We start from the raw sequence: 24,412 nt of genomic DNA, 5'->3' as shown, positions 1-24,412 counted from the left end.
GAGTGTGTGTGTTTGAATATGTGGGGAGGTAAATTCTACTGAGAGGAAGTCAGGAAAGGATCGCTTGTGAGATAATTTGTCTCATGGTAAGCTCTACCCTGAAAACATATGATCATATTTTATCAATAATATATACTGTTGCTTGTGTGTTGATACTGTGCATTAATGCTTAACTCAAAATATGCTCCCTTGTTCATATAATGATTTATTTTATTCATGCTTAGTGAGTCTTTTCCTTTATTGGACTACAAAGCTGGATTCCTTTACTTCTGAAAAATAATAAATCCTGTATTATACATATGGGTTCTAGGCAACAAATTTTGACCAGGTGAATTATTATCCTATTTCAACATTACTGTTGTATTCTCTAAAGGGGTAGCAAATAGAGTTTGGTATCAGATATCTAGATGTTCTCAGCCAAAAATATGTATAAGAAATAATGTTAAATGTAATATTTGGCTATATTCACACCATGAAATTTCTCTCATTTCACCCACCTTCCTGCTTCCAGACATCTAAGCAGATGGAGATCTTTTTTCAAAACTTGAAGGTTAATGTTAAAACTCATTTAAAAATATAGTAATGGTTTTCAAGTTGAATGTGTCTAAGAAAAAATAGAAAATTATTTTTATCTAACACATGACCTGACATAGTATTTTCTAATAAAGAAGCTTCCTGTGAATGAGTAAGAGAGATTTGGAATTTAATATCCTTTCATAAATCAGCAATCCAAGCATGGATTTCACTTTTCAAAATTAAGCTAAGAAAATAAAATATGCCTAAGTAGGAAGCATATTTATTATTGTTATTCTTATGTAATATTCTGAAATATTGCTCACTGAGGCTTGAATACTTCTTTAAAACTTTATTTATTTATTCAATATTTATTTATTTACTAGAGAAAGGGGAAGAAAGGGAGAATGAGAGGGGCAGAAATCTCAGGAGGTGACAGAAACATCCATTGGTTACCAACCCACAGCCTAGCCAGGTGCCCTGACCTGCAATTGAACCTGTGATCTTTCAATTTGCAGGACGACTCCCAATCAACTGAGCCACCCTGGTCAAGGCTGGATACCTAACTCTTTAGATACCTTTTTTTCTTCTGCTTTACATGTCGTTGTGAAAGAATGGTTGTTTGAACAGCTGAGGAAAACAGAGAAAATTACAGCGACCCCTCACAAGGACCAGGATGTGGTCAAAACTTTGACTTAACCCACCCCGGAGTTGCCTGCCTCCAGGTGAATAGTTGTTGCCTAAATACATTTTTAAAAAGACAGTTCTCTACGGGTGTTTGTCAGAAAAGTGAGATCCAGCTAATATCAGAAAGATCTGAGTTGATAATGCTTATATTTTTACCTATAACATAAAGCTGACGACACTACTTATAAAATATGAAAATAACCTGGAGCTAAATAGATATACCAGAAGAAGAAAGGAATTTGTACTTGAGCTACAGTGAGACATTCAAGCACAGACTGAAGCAAGATGAAGGCAGAGAGGACTTGGCATTGGTAGAACTTGGTAGAATGGTTGATTACAGCAAATCCCTGCTCTTAGCAGCCACAGTTCTCCAGCCAGGTGAAGACACCTAAATGCTGATTTAACCCTTCTACACTGTTTTCCCCAGTGTCATGGTTCTACAGCTTTGGGTTTCTTTGAGATCTGGCCCCACGTTGGTGATTACTATTGCCCTTCAATCCACGCAGTTTCTAATGCAAAATTAGCCATTATCTGAACTAACATAATTGAGATTCTTCCTTGTAACCATAGTGATGGCAATGTTTACTCACTTTGTTGCTAGTGTTAACATACTGCTATGTGGAGGTTCTTACCCCAAATGGTAGGGTATACTAAAAAGTTAGTGTACCAAAGGCAAATCCAAATCTTTTAAAACAATTCTTGTCATGAATATATTTTGAATTGTTTTAAAATTTAACATAAAATAATTACTGATTACAACATCGGACCAGAACAGTAAATATTCTTCCAAAAGCCTACATAAACTTTTCAGAGCTTGATTGAAATACCTGATTATCAAAGATTAAATTGTTTATACTGACTATGATGAGGTAAGTTATTGCAAGTGAGCAACTAACCACAAAGAAAGTAGATGACCATTAATGGTCATTGCATCGGGTCTTGAGCCTAGAGAGCTTGGCTGAGCAACTCTAACTAAAAGGAACAATGTTCTCATGTCTGAGACTCAGTGGCTACATCTTGTTGATTGAGCTCCTGAGCACCATGGGGAACAGAACAATATGTATTCTTCAAGTCAGAAGGGGAAAAAAGCTCCTTCTTGCCCCCTTTCACAAGGATTTAATGTGATTAGACCTAGATTCATATTCTTTTTTTAAAATTAAAATGTTTTTCAACTACAGTTTACATTCACTATGATTTTGTATGAGTTTCAGGTATACAACACATTGGTTATACAATCACATACTTTATAAAGTGCTGCTCCTGATATTTCCAGTATCCAACTGGCACTGTACATAGTTATTACAACATTATTGACTATATTCCCTATGCTGTACTTTACAGCCCCATGAATTTTTTTGTAACTGCTAATGTGTATTTCTCACCTTTTCCACCCCATCCCCCACCCCTTTCCCTAGATTCATATTCTGAGTCCCTTTACCCAATGAAAGCCACCTGGCACAGCAATTAAGAGCATGGGCTTTTGGCTTCTGCCTGAATGGGTTGATTAGTTCTGCCATATAGTGACTGTGTGACTTTGAAACTGACTCAATTTCCATATCAAAAAACAGGTATCCAAGAAAGGAGCCTACCTTATAAAGATATAAATATAAATGTAAAGTACGTTATACATAGTAACCATTTACTGAATGTTAAATTACAGTATTATGAGAGAAAAGATTCTCTTTATCTGTCCACTTATCTATCCACCTATCTCCTTTATACTGGTCTGTACCTGTCTATCCACCTATCATCTTTATATCTGTGTATCTATTCATTCTCCATCGACCTTCTACCTTGTTACAAAAGGCATTCAAAGTGGACAAAACCACTCTACCAGGAGAAAACATATATCTTTCCTGGGCATTATTAGGGTGCTCAGATATTTAACTCTGTCACCTGAATTGGATATTACCTGTCCTACACTTTGCCCTGAAAATGGTCTGTGTATGCCTCAATGTTAAGGCCGTACTGAGATAGAGACACCTCTTCATAATAACTGTCTTTTCGCCCTGTTCAAAGCCTGTAGCTTTTCCCTCAGTGGAGCTGAGTATGTTTATTCAGCACCATCATCCAGATTTGTATGATATCAAATGAATTGTTTCATTAGGTCTGCAGTTCTTAATACAGTTTTGGGAGGTCTGATATGACATGAAATGCTAAAAGAGGAAAGTAAAATGAGAAAATCCAAAAGCAGCCACATGAAAGTGTAGCTTAAGAAAGAGATACAGCCCACTGAACTTGGGAGAGCGTGATGAGTGGGCAGATGATTCTGCCTGGTGCCACCCATGAGTAAATGCAATTCTATATTGTATCTAGATGGATGATTTTAGATATTGAGTGAGCACATAAAATATGGAAAGAAGAAACAAAATTGCAAAAGAACTTTCATGTGTTTAATGGACTGCTGTATTTTTGTGAATTTTCTCATGGTTTAGAAATTATTAGCAACCCCAGATGGATGGATCTGCCTCAGAGCCATGCTATGTATCATCAACAGAATTAGTTGTGATGGCCACTGTTAATGCTTGTGTTCCATCCTGAAATGCTTACTTTCTCTTCTTCCTTTGCATTCCGCTGATCATCAATCACAAAAGCAGCTTGGCCATGTCTCCCTGTCTTGCCTCGGTAAACTTTGACTTTGCTTGACTGTTAACCCCTCCCTGGAATGCACACGGCCTGTACGGCTCTCTGGGCCTCTATTCACCTCTCACAATGAGCCTCCCTTCCTGGCACTGAGCTGCAAGGCAATATTTTCCATCTGTTGAAAGAAGAGCATGACACAGGCAGTTTGATATGGTTTGAGAGACCACAGCAAACCAGCGATGCACAACTCACTTTTATTCCACAAGCCCGTGGGAGCCCAAGGAGATAAGATGCCTTTCTGCTAGGCTGAACAATGACCCTGGCTTTCAGAAACAAATATTCCTTCCTGAACACTCAATATGTTTTACATTCAAGCCAGAAACATCGTGGGCTGGAATAATCTAGGGATGAATCTAATCGGAAGTTATCTTGAAATGTGTGAGCAAGCTTCTCTCTCATATTCCAGCTGTTTTCTTTCCGTCAAATGTTTACTGGTTGGAGGATCAGCCTGTGTTTATTCTGCAGTAACAAGGAAGTTGGGATGGATGGTTGATCGTGACTTCAAACAAATTTGGGCGCTGTGATAATTTCACATCCTCAAATTAGGAAATATACTTTTATAAAATATTTTTAAATGTTTTATGGCTTTACTCATCAGAATGTGACAAAATTATTGAAATAGCATTATAAGGGTACAAAATAATTCTCACAAGCATTTTGTAATGTGTCACTGGATTTGTAATATGTGTTACTATATATGGTGTCTTAATTTGCACATTTAAGTAGAAAGTTGAGTTGGTTGGTGTTTTCTATAGCATCATTAGCTTTAAAATTGAAATGAAGAAAATCTTGGTAAAGGAACAAATGTTATTTAATTATACTTGTTCAATCATGTCAATTGTTCTTTAGTGCTTCAAGAATCAAATTATACTTTCTAGTGTGGTTTCCAAGACACTTCATTAATACACTCAAACCCACTCCAAACAATACCACTTACCCATATTAAAATATCCAAATATTCTAGCATCTTTTCTACTGTTCTCTCTGTCTGAAATCTGTTTTTCCATCAATTTTGCATATTAAAATTTTAATTAGCTACAGAGGACACTTTCATTAATTTTTCTAAATCTTCCTTCTTTCATTATTTCTTTCCAACACAACCTTCCAGAAATAAACACATGTTAACTATTTTGTGTTCTGAATATCTCTCTCTCTCTCTCTCTCTCTGTTTTTTGACAACTGTTCTTTCAACTACATGAGAGCTACTTTTTTCCTGAACATATATTGCTTCTAGTTGTTGTGCTATGTACTACACGTGTTACCTCATCTAACTCTAAAACAATGTTCTGAGCTTAATATTATTGTTTCCATTTACAAATAGGGACACAGTTCAAGAACGGCTAAGAAACTTGCTCAGGATTACCTAATGCTGAGTGGTCAAACGAATTTGAACCCAAATGAGTCTGATTAAATGGCCCAATTTTCTTCTGCTCTGCTTTAGTTTTGTGGACATTTGTATGGACATGCACCAACCGCAGGGCCTGATCTTAATCATTCTGCACTTCGATGCATCTACTTCAGTGCTGATGTTGTCAGTCAATTTTATTCCAATAACTCAATTTGCAATGTCTTCAACAGTTTATTGAAAAAATGGAATGTAAGACTACCATTGGCAGTGTTCAGATATTTCTCTCACATTTTACAGTTGTGATGTATGAGACAGCAGTTCATATCTATCTATCTATACATACACAAAATACTCAGGCAAAAAGTTTATGTGTACATGTATAGGTATATGATATAATTATTCACCAATTTTCAGATAAAAGACAATTTGCTCTTGTTAATACCTGTCACAGTTTCTTTCATTTACAGAGTTCTTTATGCTAATTTTGGTAGTTAAAATAAATGTAACTTTTTACCTGTTAAATGCCCTTTGTCTTGTTATTATTTGATTAGTAAAATGTCTTTGCAAATTTATTTTTTACCCTTTAAGATTTTTCATGAATTACTTAATAGAATTTAGATGAGACATATTTGCAATATGTACTGAACCATCTTCCTTATAAGGAAAAATGATTAAGATCTTTAAGAAGGAAAGTTATCTAATTAATTGTTGAAAGACCCACACTCGTTTAGTTTCTGTCTACTTTAAAATGTAATAAAATTTTACATAGGCCATCAAAGTTTAGTATTTTTACAATTATAAATTGTTGACAGTGTCACTTGGTAATAAAATCTTTATGTATATAATACAGTCTATACCATCAAAAATTATAGTCTAGTATGATGACTACCAAAGGGAAAGGGTGGAGGGAGGTAGAAGAATGTATAGGGGGGATAAATGGTGATGGAAAGAGACTTCACTTGAGATGGTGAACACACAGTACAATTAGAGATGATGCATTATAAGATTGTACAACTGAAACCTATGTAATTTTATTAACCAACATCACCTCTACAAATTCAACAAAAAAGAAAAGAAATTAGAGCCTATTTTGTGTATATATGTAGTTTTTGAAAGGGATAAACTATTTCTTCTTGCTCGAGTCTTTCTTGTTTCCAGCTCATCTTTATTTTCATTAGAGCATTTGTTGTATAAGAATATAATATGGCCATGCTTAAAGTCCTCCATTTACTCTATGAATTTCATGATAAAGTTCAAATTAATTGGTTTGGCCATTCAAGTTGTTTTTTACAGGGTTCCTGCCTACATCTCCAGTCCTAACATCACCCTCCATACCCTGAGTATCAAGATGGACATCTTGTTTCCTGCATTCACTGTGTTCTTTGGGAGAATATGGAGATATTTCACGAAGAGAGTGATGTTTAAACTGACTGTTAAAGGACAGCTGGACACCGACAAGTGGTGCAAGCATGTTGGGTCTGAGGTGTTAGGGGCTGGGACTGAAAGACAGTGTGAGGAGAGGGGAGATAACGGATTGCAAAGTGAAGAGGGCAAGTGTATTAAGAGAGTAAATGACACTGGAAGCAAGAATCTGGATGAAGAATTGGGTTTCTGTTTTCTGACCCACATGTCATTCCTAGATCTTTATAGTTCGAAGGGGCCTTAGAAATAAAAAGAGGAGATGAAGAAGAATAAGAAGAAAGGAAAAGGCAAAAAAACTGTAATCATAACTCTTTAATAGAACTCGTTTTTACAATTTCATTCTATGTTAACTATGCTCCATGAGAATATTTCTCTGTTTATATTAAATTTATAACGTTTGCCTACTAGCTTATTTCTCAAGGGCATACAAATAATTTCAACTGCAGCACTGTGAAAAAATATTTTACACTTAAAAATTAATAAATAGAGACCTGGATTTTTGTACTCAATTCTTATGGTTAAAACATGTACCGTAGCGACAGAAAATCACAAGCCCATATTCTTATTTTTAATTGTTCAGATCATGGCTTTCTTTAGGAGGCAATTATTTAATACTGTTGATAAGACATAGTGTAAATACTACTTTAAAATATAATAATGTTATTTCTTTCCCTAATATCATCTTAGTATTACAGAATGCCCCAAACTTCTCCAGCACATTTACAAGGAGCCCTAAGAAGAAACAGGAGCAAGAAAAGCTGATTCTCATTATTCTTTTGAAGTTGAGACTAAAACAAAAGATAAGAACAGGAAATTACTTATATCTGAGCCAGCTTCCTATTATCATTAATGAAGTTATCTTTATCTCTAAGTTGTTTATTGTTCTGATTCAATATAAGAAATTGATGTTTCTTTCAGACACTGTTTTCTTTTAATGTTAGTGAAAACTAGGTAATATACTGCTCAGAAACCACAAAAGTGAATATATAAATCTACTGTGCAGTTTTTATTATACTTAATTTTTTATCTTTCTCCTGTATGAATCATGAATTACATATTCATATTTAAATATTTTTTTCTAGGCTTTGAAATTAAATTAGGACTGTAAAGAAAAGCTGCTTTTTACTGTTTTTTCATATATATATTTTATATATTTTTTATCAAAGAGGATGTTGTTAAATGCATCAATTTACCAAAAAAAGTCTAAACAATACTTTGGTTAAGTTTATTGAAAACTATACTTTTGTCATTTACTTTATTACCGAGTTTGCGTTTATGAAGTACCTCTCTGTAAAATGTAAGTTAATTGTTCCTGTGCTGGGAAGACAGCATAGCGTTCACTCCCATTCCCTTATGCCCTTGAGGTAGCTGGGCTGGTACAGAGTCTCCGCAGCTGCCTGCTCTTTTTTATTGTATCTTCTGGAGTCACTACACAGCCATCATCACTATATCCACACTTTGGCCTGCTGTTATAGTCATTTATTCTGATATTGTAGGCTCAATTTCATTCATTGGGTTGGGCAGAAAAAAGAAACAAAAAACTGAGTACCCAAATGACAGCACATTATTCCCATGAACTTTTTATTTGTTTATTTATTTATTTATTTACTCTTCCAAGAGAAGTGAAGGGAGGGAGAGAGAAAAGGTGAGAAACAATGATGTGAGAGGGAAACACCAATTGGTTGCCTTCTGTAAATGCCCCCTGAGACAGAACCTGCAACCCAGACTTGTGCCCTGATGGGGAATCAAACTGGTGACCTTTCAGTTGGAGGGACCATGCCCAACCAACCTAGCCACACTGGCTGGGGCTAGTCCCATGAATTTTAAAGAATAAGATTATCTATCAAATAATCCAACCAAAATGATACAACAGAAAAGCTTTCAATTTATCTTGTTATATATTACTAGGTTTTCTTGTTTGCCATGTATATCTGTATACTATTTTACAACCCTTCTGAAAATCAGGTGTGGACTACCCTTGTGACCCTTATTTTCATGGACAAAATATCCAGTGTCCAAGTAAAATGGCATGAAAATCCCAGAGGCCTCTTGATCAACTCCTTGTCAAGAATTTTAAGCAGGAAACTTCACCTGTGGTAGAGTGCACTAAAAAGATGATTTCACCTCAAAACTAGGGTTTTGTATTTAAAGCATTTCTCACAGTGCCTATAGGGTATAAATACACAGTTGTCCTTTCTGTTTTATAATCTCATTACAACTTGTTACATGCTGTAGTTATAGGGAAAATAGAGTTTTTTAGAGGAACTGTTTCTTGGAATTGTAGAAATTAAACATACAGGCATTGCACTGTTTATATCCACATTTTGTAATGATATATACATATTGTCAATAATTGAGATAGTTAATATATTTGAAAAAAGAGCGGTTAGTACATAGCGTTAAACATAACAGGAAACTTGTGAAACTCAGAATGTGAATCTTTCAACTTAAAAAAAATGTTTGACTTTATTTTAGAAATCTGTCATCAGAAATCTAACCAGAAGTGTTATTAGAGCATATTTGACTTAGCAACTGTCATTACAACGATAGAATACAAAGCTAAGATTAAAGCAATTTCTTTAAGTCAGTCATACACGTGTTTAATAGTATGCTATTTACTCTAAGAAACACATGAAAAGTTGCAATGTCATTGAGGAGTGAAATGTTCTGCAGAATAAATAAGCAGAGAATGATATCTGATAATATATCATCAGATGCTAAATTTTATGCAATGGGTTATCAGTTCTAAAATAATTTAGCTTAAAGGAGATGATAGAAGCTGATGCTTAGGGAAATTAATCAGTTATCTAAGGTTTGTCAATAAATAACTATTAGAGTTAGAGTAAAATTTTATGAAGTTCCTTCATTTTCAGTCTTGCCACTATGCCAGACAGCTTGCATGCATGTATGTATGTATGTATGTATGTATTTAAAATATAAATTCAGCCAGGAGTATACATATCGTGTGGAGTGTCTGGGGGCAACTTCATAAAAGCGAGCACTGATACAGCACTGCGAAGGACGGGAATGATGGACTTACTCGTTTAATTGACTTTATAAATAAGGCACAAATAAGGTTTATCCTTGTTTATTTACCTAGTCTCCTTTGAGTCAACCAAGGCAATAAGTGGACTGTAGATTTATTCATAATTTTTACATTATTTATCTCAGAGACACAAAATGAACTTCTAAATCAGATTTTATATAAAGTGTATGCATATTTTTCGAAGTATCCACATTGGCTTTTGTTCATGTGATTCACTTATGATGACAGTCTGTTTTTACAATTATTTATGCACAGGTTTCTCCTGAGGCATAGCTAGGACATGACTAATGACTAGAACACAGCCTATTGTTATTTACCACTGTGTCACTTGTAAGCACCCCAGTTTCTCCTTCCCAACACTGTAAAGCTATGACAGTATACCTACCTCCAAGGTCTACAAGGACAGAATGTCTTCCTTAGCAGGAATTAGGCTCCACTGGCCTCCGTGACCATTTGCACCAACACTAAGATGTGCTCTTTTCTTATGGAAGAGACACAGACGAAGTAGCACCATGTCCCTGAGACTGGAGCCAAATTTAGAGATGTATTTAGAGGCATTTTTTTCTTTCTCCTGAGTCAGATACCAAGCAAGAACAGGAACATAGCTTGCTATACCAGAAAACCAAAGCCTGCAGCCAGCAAGACTTTTCTACTTGTGTACAGGCAGAGCAGATACTCTGCTGTTACCTGATTTCTGAGATTTAGGAAAATAACGACACTGTGTTCTATTTCTGACCTGGCAAAGGGCTAAGAGCTATCCCATATGACGTTACACAACATCTTTCTAATTTATTTTCCTCATCTGTTGACTAAAGAACACTCGCTTACAAAGGGCAGGAAAAAAGAAACACAGGTGTAAAGAAAATTGTGAAAGGAAAATATTAATAGGTTTAAACCTTTGGCTGAATAGTTTTATTACTACCTCTGTTTACAAAAATATATGTTCATGATGAACAATATCTTAGTTATAGGTTTGAATTAACATTCCTTAATCCATTGAACATATTCTTCTATAGTGTAATCTCTCATCTGGCTGCCAAACGGAGTGTCTGCAAACATAAGACTGATCATGTCATTTCTATATTACAAGTACTTTAATGGCTCTCTTTAGCATAACAGCAAAGCCTAAACTCCCACTCAGGATGTGTAAGATCCTTCTCAAATTGGACTCTGATTACATTTATAATTTTATTTTCTACCACACTTCCAGGTACATGCCAAGTTCCACCCACACTGAGGTATTTGTAGCTCCGAAGCCAGTATACTTATTTCTTCATTTACATTTATGAATTCCTAAAGGTCAGAGATCACATTATCATCATTTTGTTTCCTTCAGCAGCTCTAGCAATGCTTCTCCGTATAGAAGACTTTTTGAGACCTTGTGGGTTGAATGAGCTCATAACTTACACAGTGCTTAGAACTTACAAAGAAGTCCCACATACCTCATCTCATTTCATTTTCATAATGAAAATGCAAGTTGGGAGGGAAGAATGATCATACTCCACAGGATGCTAAGGTTGCTGGGAAGTAACTCACTCATTTGGGGTCTCAGACCTGGTGAACGATATAAGCAGAATTCTACTGCTTTTTTGCTAATTCAGATGCTTTTGCATTAAACATCACTGTGTTAATAACAAAATGCAAAAGTGGAGAAGTCTTCAATATTCAAAAATATTGGGCCATTCTATTTATTATAGGTTCTAATATGACTGAGACAAGGGCATTTGCAACATAGATAATCTTGGGTGGGGATAATGTATTTTCTACCTGTCACGGGATGTTCCTGGTCGTGAGCTAACACTGGCAGGTTAAGCAGTGTGTCAGATAAATTCATTAGTCCAGCAATTTCACTTCTTCCCAGCCCAGCCTGGGGTGTGAACAACGAAATTGAAATTTATTGCGGCAAGAAGTCAGTGTGTGATATAAGATATGAGGTAGCTTATAGAATACTACCTTTTGTTCTAAACAATTTTAAAATATTTTTTAGAAGTAGATTCATGAAGTTGATTTTCAGGGCTTTTAATGATATAATCCCAGTAGTAAACAATCATTTCTTATCTTAATATGGCCTTTATATATGATTAGGATATATTTATGTGTCAACTTAATTGGGCTACAGGGTGCCCAGATATTGGGTCAATATTATTTCAGGTGTGTCTGTGAGGGGTTCTGGATGAGATTAATATTTGAATGGAAGTCTGAATGAAGTAGATTGCCTTCCCTGATGTGCTGGACCTCATTCAATCAGGTGAAGACCTAAACAGAACACAAAAGCTGACCCTCCAGAATGTAAGAGGGAGCTCCTCCCTTCTGACTGTTTAAGATGGTAGATTGCTCTTTTCCTGCCTTTGGATTTGAACTGAAACATTAGCTCTTCTTTGGTCTCCAGCCTGCCTGCTTTGGGACTGGAACTATACTGTGTCTCCAGCATATTCTATGGAGGCACTGTGGATCTTGGGAATTCTCAGTTCCCCAAATCACATGAGCTGATTCTGTGTAATAAATGTAACAATACAGATGATATATTTATATCACATCGTCGTCGTCGGCAGCCGTCCGTCTCGAGAGACGATGGTGTAGCTTCTTAAGAGTCTATCTGCACCGCCGAGAATGGCTGTGCAGTCCGACTCGGGAGTGACATGGTATCTGTCTCCTCCCGTGTTGAATCGACATCTTTGTTGAATTGACATCTTGCGATGACGCTGGAGTGTCCTCTCCTGTGAAGCTGAAGCTACAGAGCCTGGGCAGGGTGATATGGAGGGTCTGCTGTTGCCCATGCAGCAGACCCCCCCTCTCTTCGCAGCTGAAGGGTCCAAGGGAAAGACGGAGTCAATACAGCTTGGCTTCAGGTGCGCCGCAGGAGTTGCCGGTGTTGACTACAACGTCAAACCGCCTTAGGGACTCCGGCTCCGGATTTTCTGTCGGGGTTTACTCCCTTAGCCTTTCCCCTGAAGAGGTATGCCGCAAGGCAGCGGAGGTTTTTTGGAATCAGAGTTTTCCTTCTCTGATTTATATCACATATATCATATATAATATTATAATAATATATTGTCTTTCTTCCTATCTACCTATTTACCATTGGTAATGTTTCTTTGAAGAATCATTTGCATTCCTTGGTTTGCCTTCGTATGACCCTAATTTCTTCCTTTGTCATCACATGGCATACTTCTTGAAATTCTGTCTTCACATGGCTGTCTTCTTTTTATAGAATCAGTCACATGGGATTAGAGGACCACCTTACTCCAGTATAACCTCACTTATATCTTAATATCCTTAATTATTTATATCTGGAATAGCCTTATTTCCAAATAAAGTCACATTCTGAGGTACTGAAGGTTAGGACTGACACTTGACATGTCAAGGGGGATTAGTTAGGATAAAATTTTTGTTATATTTATAGACTTCAGAGAGAATAAGCAAGATAGAATAGGTTGCAGTTGTAATAGTGACTGGAGTGACTGGAAAAAATTGATGAAGCCAAGTAATGCAGCAGATGGGAATGTGTAAGACAAATTACAGTTAGGGACAATTTTAAACAACAAAAGGAATATCTCATTCTCTAAGACTGTAAAAGAAAATGTATGAGAGATGCAAGTGCGTAGATGTATTTGTAAAATTGGGGTAGAAATTTGAAATAGTTCAAACATTGATCACCTTAGTTATCTCTAAGACAATTTCTATTGAATAGGGTAGAGGAAGAGATTTGAATAGAAGACTTGTAGAAAAATTTTAAGGTTTGAAATAATTTTTGAGAAAGTATAAAACTGCTTTAGAGAAATCAAAGATTATTGAGAAGTACTAAATCCCCAGGTGAGTTGATTTTACACACACACACACACACATATATACACACACACACACATCCGTATACTCAATAGAATTTCTCAAGAAGTGTTCAGGGGCTGAGGCATGGCAGTATTAAAATTCTAAGTTTAACAGGTCATACTATGTACAATCATATTCATAGCTTCTTTAAAATTCCTGGTAATCAATGATTTTTATTGGTATTGCTGTTAATATAAAGTGAAAATTCAGAAATTTTTTCACTTGCTTCTTCACCAATACTGCAAATTGATCAATCCATTTGAAGATTCTCAAAGGAACAACACTTTTGACATTCTAGGAGCTCTTTCAGTCATTGTTCAAATAACATCCATCATCAGTGTGTACAATAGCCCTTGGAGAACTCTTACATCTAAATCTCTCTACTCTTGTTTCAATCTTTTATTGAGAATTTGCTAATGAGAGAGTATCAATCAATGTCTTATGAGTGTAAAATAAGATAATCAAAGAGCTCTTTAGTTCAGTTAAATCTCTACCCATTGGCATTGTGATTAATACAATTCTATCACTAGAACTGTATTTTTAGTCCTTTCTTACAATTAAAATACAGAAAGAAAGGATTACAAGTAAATGTTAATTGCTGTTTATACCAATGTTCATTTATTTGTTTGTGTTTGTTATTAGATCTTTATCTGAGAGCATATGTTCACAATGTAGAAAGGAGGAGAGCATGATACACCAGAGTGAAACTCCTATGTATGCATTCGGAATTGGGAGTCAGTTACAAAAATGACTAAAAGTAGATAAAGATGATTAGAGGTCCCACAATTTTGCTTCTATTACAACTACCAAAACCATGTTCTGTAACTTCTTCTGACAGCCATATCTCCTCTCTTTTTTAGATGGTGGATGCTCAGATAAAGAAAAGAATTCAATTTGAGATTTGAGGAAGATGACTTGTAAGTTTTGTTTGGAGTCTGAATTTATTTGAAGAAAAGGTGAAGGATTTGAGAGTATATGAAGGGGGTGGCAAAGTGTATATAAATGAATATCAGTGTGTCAGAGCACTTCTAGGCACTGAGAAATAGAGAAGCTTAGGAAGGTGCTAAAATTTGTAAAAAAAATTTAGAAATTGTTCCCATAGAAATGATCTCTGTCATTCTGGTGATGGATTCATGTGCTATTTCCTGGAATTGCAGGAATGCTAAAAATAAAAATGCAGTTTAACATAGTGATTGAGATCTCAGGTCTTGGATTCTGACAGTTTAGTGTCAAATTACTGCTCTAGGAATTTCTGTTACTTTGGGCAATACACTCAAAATATCTTAGCCTCAGAGTGATCATTTATCAATTATCTCCATGTTGGAGATAATTGTTTCAGAGAATTTCAGTTGAGGATTAAATGAGATAAAGTACCTAAAATGCTGAAAAGGAGACTTCCAGCCAAGATGGTGGTGTAGGCAGACACGACTGGCCTCTTCTCACAACCACCTCAAAATTACAACTAAAATATAGAACAACCATCCCTCAGAACCATCAGAAATCGAGTTGAATGGAAGTCTGACAACTATGGAATTAAAGAAACCACACCCATCAAGACTGATAGGAAAGGTACAGACACAGAATGGGCTGGTCCCTCACCCACGTGTGGTGGATAAAAATTCAGGGGGGATATCTCGGGGGAGGAGTCCCAACTCCATACTAGACCCCCAGCCCTGGGTTCCAGGGCCAGGGAGATAGTTCTCCACAACTTGTGACTGCAAAAACCAACAGGGATTGAGCTGGTGGAAGAAACTGCTGGAGCCCCAAGCAATTCCTCCTAAAGAGCCCACACAGAGACTCACTGCCTCTGGATTCTGGCACTGGGGTGGCAAAGAAACATGGCCCCAATGAAAGAACAGAACAAAACTCCAGAAAAAATGCTAAATGACATAGAGATAAGCAATCTATCAGATGCAAAGTTCAAAAACAGTGGTTATAAGGATGCTCAAGGAAATTAGTGAGGACCTCAACAGCAAAAAAAAAAAAAAAAAAAAAAAAAAAATTCCAGTTAGAAATAAAAGATACACTAGTTGAAATAAAGAACAATTTATAGGTAGACAACAGTAGAGTGGATGAAGCTGAGAAGCAAATCAATGATTTGGAACATAAGGAAGCAAAAACAGCCAATCAGATAAACAAGAAGAAAAACACCCCCCCCACACACAAATAAAATGAGGATAGTGTAAGCAGCATCTGGGACGACTTCAAGAGCCCCAACAGTCACACCATAAGGGTTCCAGAAGAAGAAGAGAAAGAATAAGAAATTGGAAATCTATTTGAAAAATAACGAAAGAAAACTTCCCTAATTTCATGAAGGAAATAGACATGCAAGTCCAGGAAGCACTGAGAATCCCCAATAAGATGGATGCAAAGAGGCCCACTCCAAAACACATCGTAATTAAAATGGTAAAAGGTTAAAATCAAAGAGAGAATCTTAAAAGCAACAAGAGAAAGTAAGTTATCTACAGGGAAAATAAGTTATCTGTTTTGTCAAAAGAAACTTTTCAGGCTAGAAGGGACTGGCAAGAAATATCCAGAGTCATGAAAAGTGGGGACCTACAGCCGAGGTTGCTCTGTCTAGCAGAGATATCATTTAGAATCAAAGGGCAGATAAAGAGCTTCCAAGACAAGAAAAAACAAAAGGAGTTCATGATCACCAAACCATTATTATATGAAATTTTAAAGAGACTTAGTTAAGAAAAAAGAAGATCAAAGCTATGAACAATAAAATGGCAAAAAAAAGATATATGTCTGTCAACAATTGAATCTAAAAAGCAAACAAGCACAGAGGTAGAATCATGGATACAGAGAGCATTTTGATGGTTTCCAGATGGGAGGGGGTGGGGAGAATGGGTGAAGAGGTGAGGGGATTAAGAAGCACAAATAGGTAGTTACAGAATAGCCACGGGGATGTAAAGTACAGTGCAGGAAACAGAGTAGCCTAAGAACTTATATGTATGGCTCATGGACATGACTTACGGTGGATGGATTGCCTGAGAGTAGGGGGGTGCTCGGTGGAGGGGGGTAAAAGGGGGAAAAAATCAGGACAACTGTAAATAGCACAATCAATAAAATATAATTGAAAACAAAAACCATTGAATTTTGCACTTAAAAAATAAAATAAAACGCTGAAAAGATGCTTGACATTTACTACATACTCAAATAAAGTAGTCAATATTATTATTAATGTTAGTATTACTACTTTATGTATAAAAGTTATCAGGCTGGCCTTTCATCAACTGTTGGTTTCTTAAACAACTATCAATCACAATGTTCCCCACTGTACACACAGACTACTTGATAAAAACATAAGGGGAATATTGAATAGCTTTTAAAAAATCATTAGTTAGAGTCAGGAAAAAGCACCTGGTGAATGTTAGTATATTCACAGCCTACAGGAAATTCAATTCAATGAAAAAAAGAATTCCAACATCAGTCTGCAACAACTGTCAGTCTCCAAAATCGATTCTCATGAGTGTGGAGTGGTAATCTTTTACCCAAGTTTCTTAAAGAGAGAGCTTTACAAGGGGGTTGTCTGGTAGTTCAGTCTGTTTTAAAAGATATTTCTGTAAACATGCTAAAGTGCTTCCTGTCTCAGACTAGTTCTTGCTGAATGACATGCCATCGTACAGCATGAAGGCCTAGAACTTAATGCAGGAAGCTATAGATCATTCTTAATGAATAAATCATGTGTGTTCCTGCTGTCAATTCTTCTCACAGTTTTGTAGAAGCCAAGGCTAGTGCTGTCATAAACAATCAATAATTAGGAGCAACAAGGTCAGCTATTTAGTATCTTGACATAGTAGTAACATCTGTTCTTGCATATATTTCTTCCTTATAAAGAATTGAAGCACAACTTGGAAAAAATTAGTTTCAAGAATGTCTCTTTTTTAAACCAAGGTTGTTGTTTTTTTTTAAATGTGAGGCAAAACAACATCCATAAAAATAAACAATTTAAAAAAATTTAAGTTTATGTGAGCAAACATTGATTCAAATTAGGCAGTGCCAATCTAGAAGTTGTTAGGAGCACCCCACTATCAGGGAATAGGAGCAAGGCTTTTATAGAGAAGACTTGGACACACAGCAAGGAAATTATTTCATTGGCTATAGTATTTTATTTTGTTTATTTTAAACATCGTATTCTGCTCCCCCACACCCAATTTATATGTTGAAGCCCTCTAACTCCCAGTACTTCAGAATTTGATTGTATTTGGAGATAAGGCCTTTAAAGAGGTAATTATGTTAAAACAAGGCTCTGAGGAAGGGCCTTAAGCCAATCTGTTGTACTCATAAGAAGAGGAAATATAGGCTAGTGCACACACAGACACACACAAACAGACAGACAGACACACACACACACACACACACACACACACAAATACCAGAGGCTTAGACACAGAGAAAACACCATGGGGAGACACATGAGAAAGTGGCCATCTACAAGACAAGCAGGGAGGTCTCAGAAGAAACCACACCTGCTATCTAACACATTGGTCTTGGGCTTCCAGCCTCTAGAAGTATGAGAAAATAAATGTTAGTTGTTTAACCTGTCCAGTCTGTGGTATTATGCTATGGCAACCCTAGCAAACTAAAATAGCCTCATATCTATCAAGTATCATAAATTGAATTTATAATTAAATCTTTCTAACCAAAGATACTTCAGAAGGATCAAGTGGCTTCACTTGTGAATTCTTCCAGACATTTAAAGATTAATTGAAATAAATTCTACACAAATTTTCCGAGAAAGCAAAAAAGATGAAAACATTTTGAAGCCAGCATTATCCTGATACCAAAACAAGATGAAATAATTTTACAAAATAAAATTTCAGTCCAATATCTTTTATGAATATAAGCACAAAAATCCTAAAAATCTTTTTAGGAAATCAAATCTATAGATAAATCAAAGGATTTGTGAGAGGTAGAATAAAGGCTTCCCCAAATGTCTCTATCCTAATACCAGGAAACCATGAATACGTAATCCTGCGGTAAAATAGACTTTGCAGATGTGACTAAGTTAAGGATCTTACAACGAGGTGACTATCTTAGTCTATCCAGGTTAGCCCAATGTAATTTTGTAAACGTCCTTAAAAGTAGAAGGGGAAGATGGACAAGAGAGAAAGGAAGATATGATTATGGATCAATGGTCATAAAAAGGTAAAGTTGTTGCCTTTGAAGATGGAGGATGAGGGACAAACGCTAAGAAATGTGGATGGTCCCCTGAAGCTGCAAGGGGCAAAAAAAGATTCGTAGAGCCTCCAAAAGAAACTGTCAACACCATGATTTTAGCCTAGTGATGCTTGTTTCAAAGTTCCAATTTCTGACTCTATGATAATAAATTTATGTTGTGTCAAGCCAGTATATTTGTAAACCTTGCTTAAAAAATAATACAGATATTTTATTATATTCAAGTAAGAGGTAGGCCAGGAATGCATTATTGGTTTAACATTTAAAAATCAATTAGTGTGATATACCATATTTACAGACTAAAAGCGACAATAGCAACAAAAAGCATAATCATTTCAACAGATACAAAGAAAGTATTTGATGATTTCAATACTCATTAAAAACAAAAGATCTAGCAAACAAGAAAAACCTACAGCCATTGTTAAACTTAATAGTAAAATATTGAATTACATAATGCCAACATTGGGAAGAAGGGATGGATACTTATTCTCACCATTCCTACTCAACATTGCATGTCATCCTAGACAGTGCAAATATGCAATGAAAAAATGAACAAAAACAAATCATATATTTTTTTCATAGATGACATAATTATCCATATGGAAATCCTAAACAATTATGCTTACAAAACTAATAAGCTCATGTAACAAGGCCACAGAAAACAAGTTAACATACAAAACTGACTTGAAATAATAATGAACAGTTGGACATTTAAAAGCTTTTAAAACAATAAAACGACACTGAAGAATGAAAAAAAAAACCCTAAATAATAAAGATGGCTTAAAAATTGAAAATAAAGGGACATAGTCATTGGAAGTTTTCATTTGAATAGGTATATTCTATATTTATGGAATAGAATAGATATTTCATGAAAAATATCATTTACATGTGAAAATACATGAAAATTAAAAAGCAAGAGATGAATTTCAACAGTTTTTCATATCTGATATGAAAAATAGCTAGAGTATACAGGTATACACAGACACAGATAACTGCACACAAATCAATAGAACAAACTCAACAAGAAAACAATACAAAGTTGGGGAAATTATATAAACAGACAATTCGTAGAAAATGAAATATACAGGACCAATAAACATTGGATAAAATGCAACACTCTTACACAAGTAATGCAAGTTGAAACAGTGTGGGGACTTCTGGCCAAGATGGAGTCCTAGACATACACGCTGCATTTCCCTCCACAACTAAGAAGGAATACAACTATCTCAAAACTAGAGACAACCAGAAGTTCCAGAAAATCGAGCTGCATGGAAGTCCAACAAACAAAGATATAAAGAAGAAATACTCATCCAGACAGGCAGGATGGGCGAAGCCGGGGCAGAGAGGACACAGTATGGTGGCAGCAGCAGCGGTGGCAGTGGTAGGCTGGCAGAAAGTGCAGTCACAGATTTTTAAAACTAGGGAGGGACACCTGGGGAGCGCTCCTAGCACCAGACCAGATTGCCCAGCTCATGGTCTCAGCACTGGGGAAAATTAAGCCTCATTGCTTCTGACTGTGGAAACCAGTGGGAGTTGGTGTGGAGGAGGAGACTGCAGGTCTCTCAGCAGAGTCTGCTTGTTTGAAGGGCCCCCACGGTCCTAGAACATCCCCAGATTCACCCACTTTGGGAATGATGGCCAGGGCAACAGCTAGAGAGGCTCCAGTCCCATAAGGAAGAGGGAGAGGTGTCTGGAGAAGGAGTGAGTGATGAGAAAGTGGCACTGTTTCCTCTCAGGTCCTTCTTCCACATATGGCACCACAACGTGGTGAAATGGGTCACCCTGTACTGATGAATATCTAAGGCTCCGCCCCTTGCAACATAACAGGTGCAACACCTCTACCTAAGACACAGAGGAAAACAAACACAGGAGCCTGTCAAGATGAGGAGAAAGAGAAGTATAGCCCAAGAGAGGAAATGGATTAAGGTTCCAGTGGGAGAACTAAGCAATGAGGAGATAGTCAGCCTAACAGACATAGAGTTCAGAACACTGGTGACAAAGATACTCACAGGCTTGATAGATACGTTTAAGTATGGCAAATGCATAAAAGAAGTGAAGGCTATGTTAAATGAAATGAAGGCAAATCCACACAAAATCAATGATGAAGGGAAGGAAACCAGGGTTCAAATCAATGATTTGGAGCATAATGAAGAAAAAACAGTCAACCAGTACAGAATGAGGAAACAAGAATTGAAAAGAAATGAGGAGAGGCTTAGGAACCTCTGGGACAACTTTAAATGTGCCAACATCTGACTCATAGGGATGCTAGAAGGAGAAGAGGAAGAGCAAAGAACTGAAAGCTTATGTGACAAAATAATTAAGGAAAACTTCCCAAATTTGGTGAAGGAAATAGACATACAAGTCTGGGAAGCACAGAGAGTCCCTAACAAGCTAGACCCAAGGAGGACCACACCAAGACACATCATCATTAAAATGCCAAAGGTTCAAGATAAAGAGAGAATCTTAAAAGCATCAAGAGAAAAGCAGAGAGTTACCTACAAGGGGTGCCTATAAGATTATCAACTGATTTCTCAAAAGAAAGTTTGCAGGCAAGAAGGGACTGACAAGAAATATTCAATATGATGAAAAGGAAGGACCTACAACCAAGATTACTCTATCCAGCAAAGCTATCATTTAGAATGGAAGGGCAGATAAAGTGCTTCCCAGACATGGTAATGCTAAAGGAGTTCATCATCACCAAGCCATTATTATATGAAATGTTAAAGGGACTTACTTAAGAAAAAGAAGATCAAAATTATGAACATTAAAATGACAACAAACACAATTATCAACAACTGAATCTAAAAAATAAAAACAAAATCCAACTAAGCAAACCAGAATAAGAACAGAATCATAGGTATGGGGATCATTTAAAGGGTTATCAGCTGGGAGGGGGAAGGGGGATAAATGGGGAAACAGTGCAGGGACTAAGAAGCATAATTGGTTGGTACAAAATAGACAGGGGGAAGTTAAGAGTAATATAGTAAAGGACGAAGCCAAAGAACTTACATGCACGACCCATGGACATGAACTAAGGGAGGGTGAGGTGGGGTTGCTGGACAGAATGGGGCTACTGGGCAGAGGGGAGCAAATGGAAAATAAATTGGGACTACTGTAACAACATAATCGATAAAATATACTTAAAAAAAGAAACAGTGTGAAACCTTATACTAATTTTATAAATAAAAGAAAAATAAATTTGACATGTATATTAAGCAAGAGCAAGTCTTATGAATTGTTGATTCAGAGTGATTATCAGTTTCTTGTTAATGCTGAAGTTATTTATATTGTATATTTTAACTTTCTACTTTTAGATATAAAAACTAGACCCTAAGGCTGTAGTATATGTGTAAAAAAACAAACAACAACGACAAAAATGCACAATTATTCATTGAAGTTTTAGTTTGGTTTTAATAATGAAAATGTGTAATAATCTAGATGTCTATCAAAAACAGAAAAGATTACTGATGTGGGAAATGTTAATACAGTACATTAGTGAAGAGCAGTTAAAATAAACGAACTAGTAATATGTAAATCAATATGGACAAATTTTAGAGGTATAATTTTTAATGCCAGAAAGCAAGATTAGAAGAATACATTAAATGTGATGCCATATAAGTTTTAAATGAATCAAAATAAAACTGAACGTTGTTTATAGCTACATAGATATATAGTAAAAATATAGTTTTTCATAAAAATGAAAGTCATCAAATTTAGGTTACTGATTATCTCAGAGAAGTGATGGAGGTAAGTAAATCAGGGAGAAAAACAATTAAAAGATGATAAAAGACCCAAAACAAATAAGGCAAAATATTAGTGTTCTGAATCTGAGTGAGTTTGTAAAATAAAGTTTATAATACTTTTCTTTATACTTTTCAGTGTGTTTGAACTATTTAATGATACAATAGACCACATGGAAGAGAAACTTGCTATTGTCTTTATCAACTAGGTTAAGGGCTGATTTTTAAAAATCTTCTTTTACTAAGAATGTAATTCATTAATAGTTTACAACTACAATAGACAGTGTTGCATGTTGGCTACACCTGTTTTTATCCAAGCTATTCTGTTACTGTTTTTTTGCAATAGGTTGTACTGAGGGTTGTCCAACTGTAAAATTATAGCCCATGAGAATAAAGAACTGAATCTGATTTTATTAAATTTAAGTCATACTTGGCATGCATGACCTTTTGCCAGCAGCCCATCTCCATTTGTAGTGAGTTTAGTGTGCTCTTAGACAATAGTTCTAAACCTTGCTTTAGCCCACAGGTTTTCCCCTCCCTCACCTACACATGAGACAAGGGAACCTGTTACATGTGGATGACTTATGGACAATTATTTGATTATCTCTTAGAGAAAGTCTTCTGTGGATCCGTCTTTATCTGACCCAAGCTTCTGTTATATCTTAATACCCTCAGTGCTGGGATGGAAGTACACTATTATGTTGTGAAAGCACTTTCATCGAACTGTTATCTTCACCATAAAAAGAATTCTGGGGAAGTTCCTCTTCCAGAAACTCAAAGATAATGAGTCAATGTGGAATATGTATGTTATGTATGTTTATTTACTTGTGGAAGGAATTATTAAGGTGAATGAGTTAAAAAGTGTAACGATGATTTCTAGCAAAAATGTAAGGTTGCTATAGTTATTTCATTTGATACCCAGTGATTCTATTATTTCTTTTAAAGTTGACACCTGGGTTTTAATATTCTATTTATTTCTTTATTCTGGGACTTTTCATTTCTAAGTTGAGGACCATAACATTGAATATTTACCTGATTTCAGAAAGCGAAGTATTTTGATATCACTGATTCTGAATCTCACAGTAATAACATTTTTTTTCAAAGGAAAAATAAACCAGAAATGGGGAAGTGCTGTGCAGGCATCCATTGAAGGATTTAGCTCTCTTCACTTTTTATTTAATAGTAACATATACATCTTAAAATTAGTCTCATTTGAACAAATTTTAACAGGTTTTAAACCATTAGGTAAGATTTCCCTCTTGGTTGGAGAAAAGATTTTGAAATTTAATGGCAGTAGGTTTAATAATAGAGGAATCCTAATATATGTCTTAAAACTCTTAGAAACTTACATACCATTTCATTCACAAAGACTCATTCATGGAAAAAAATAATTTTAATCATCTGGGTCTATATTTCAGGGAACAGCAAATATCTCAATATAAAAACATAGTAACATAACATACTATCACTGTGGAGAAAGGCAAATAATGTATAATTTCATGAGCAAAAATATTGAGGGGTCTCCCATTATAAAAACCACTATTTGAGATAGGGTTTTCATGGTGGCAAAAATTCAAAAACTTGAGCCAGGTGTTTCAATAACCTAGACTGATTCTGGGTGTTTGTAGTGAAAAAAATCAAGTAAATTTTTCATGACTTGAGGTTTCATTACAATTTTTTGCTGCATCAAATTACTGACAGCTGTTACTCAATCACACATCATGTTATAAATTCATACCTTCTGTTCCAAAATCAGTACCACAGAAGAGGAAATGAAAGAGGATCTATTTTACATCTATGTTCTTTTCAATCAGGACCTTATGCCAATATATGCATATTAATTTCCCATCAAGTAAAAGTGAAATTCAATGAATTAATACTCATGAGAGAAGCCATAATTTGGAAATTTTTCATAACTGTAAAGCCTTGTAAATGATAATGATCATTTCCTGCCACATAAAAATTAATTTCATTATTCACTTAAGTTGCAAATAATGTGAAAAA

Source organism: Furipterus horrens, unplaced genomic scaffold (genome assembly GCF_987537825.1).
Source record: "Furipterus horrens unplaced genomic scaffold, mFurHor1.1.pri manual_scaffold_12, whole genome shotgun sequence".
In the NCBI taxonomy this organism is placed as follows: Eukaryota; Metazoa; Chordata; class Mammalia; order Chiroptera; family Furipteridae; genus Furipterus; species Furipterus horrens.
Note: the sequence above shows the minus strand (reverse complement) of the source record.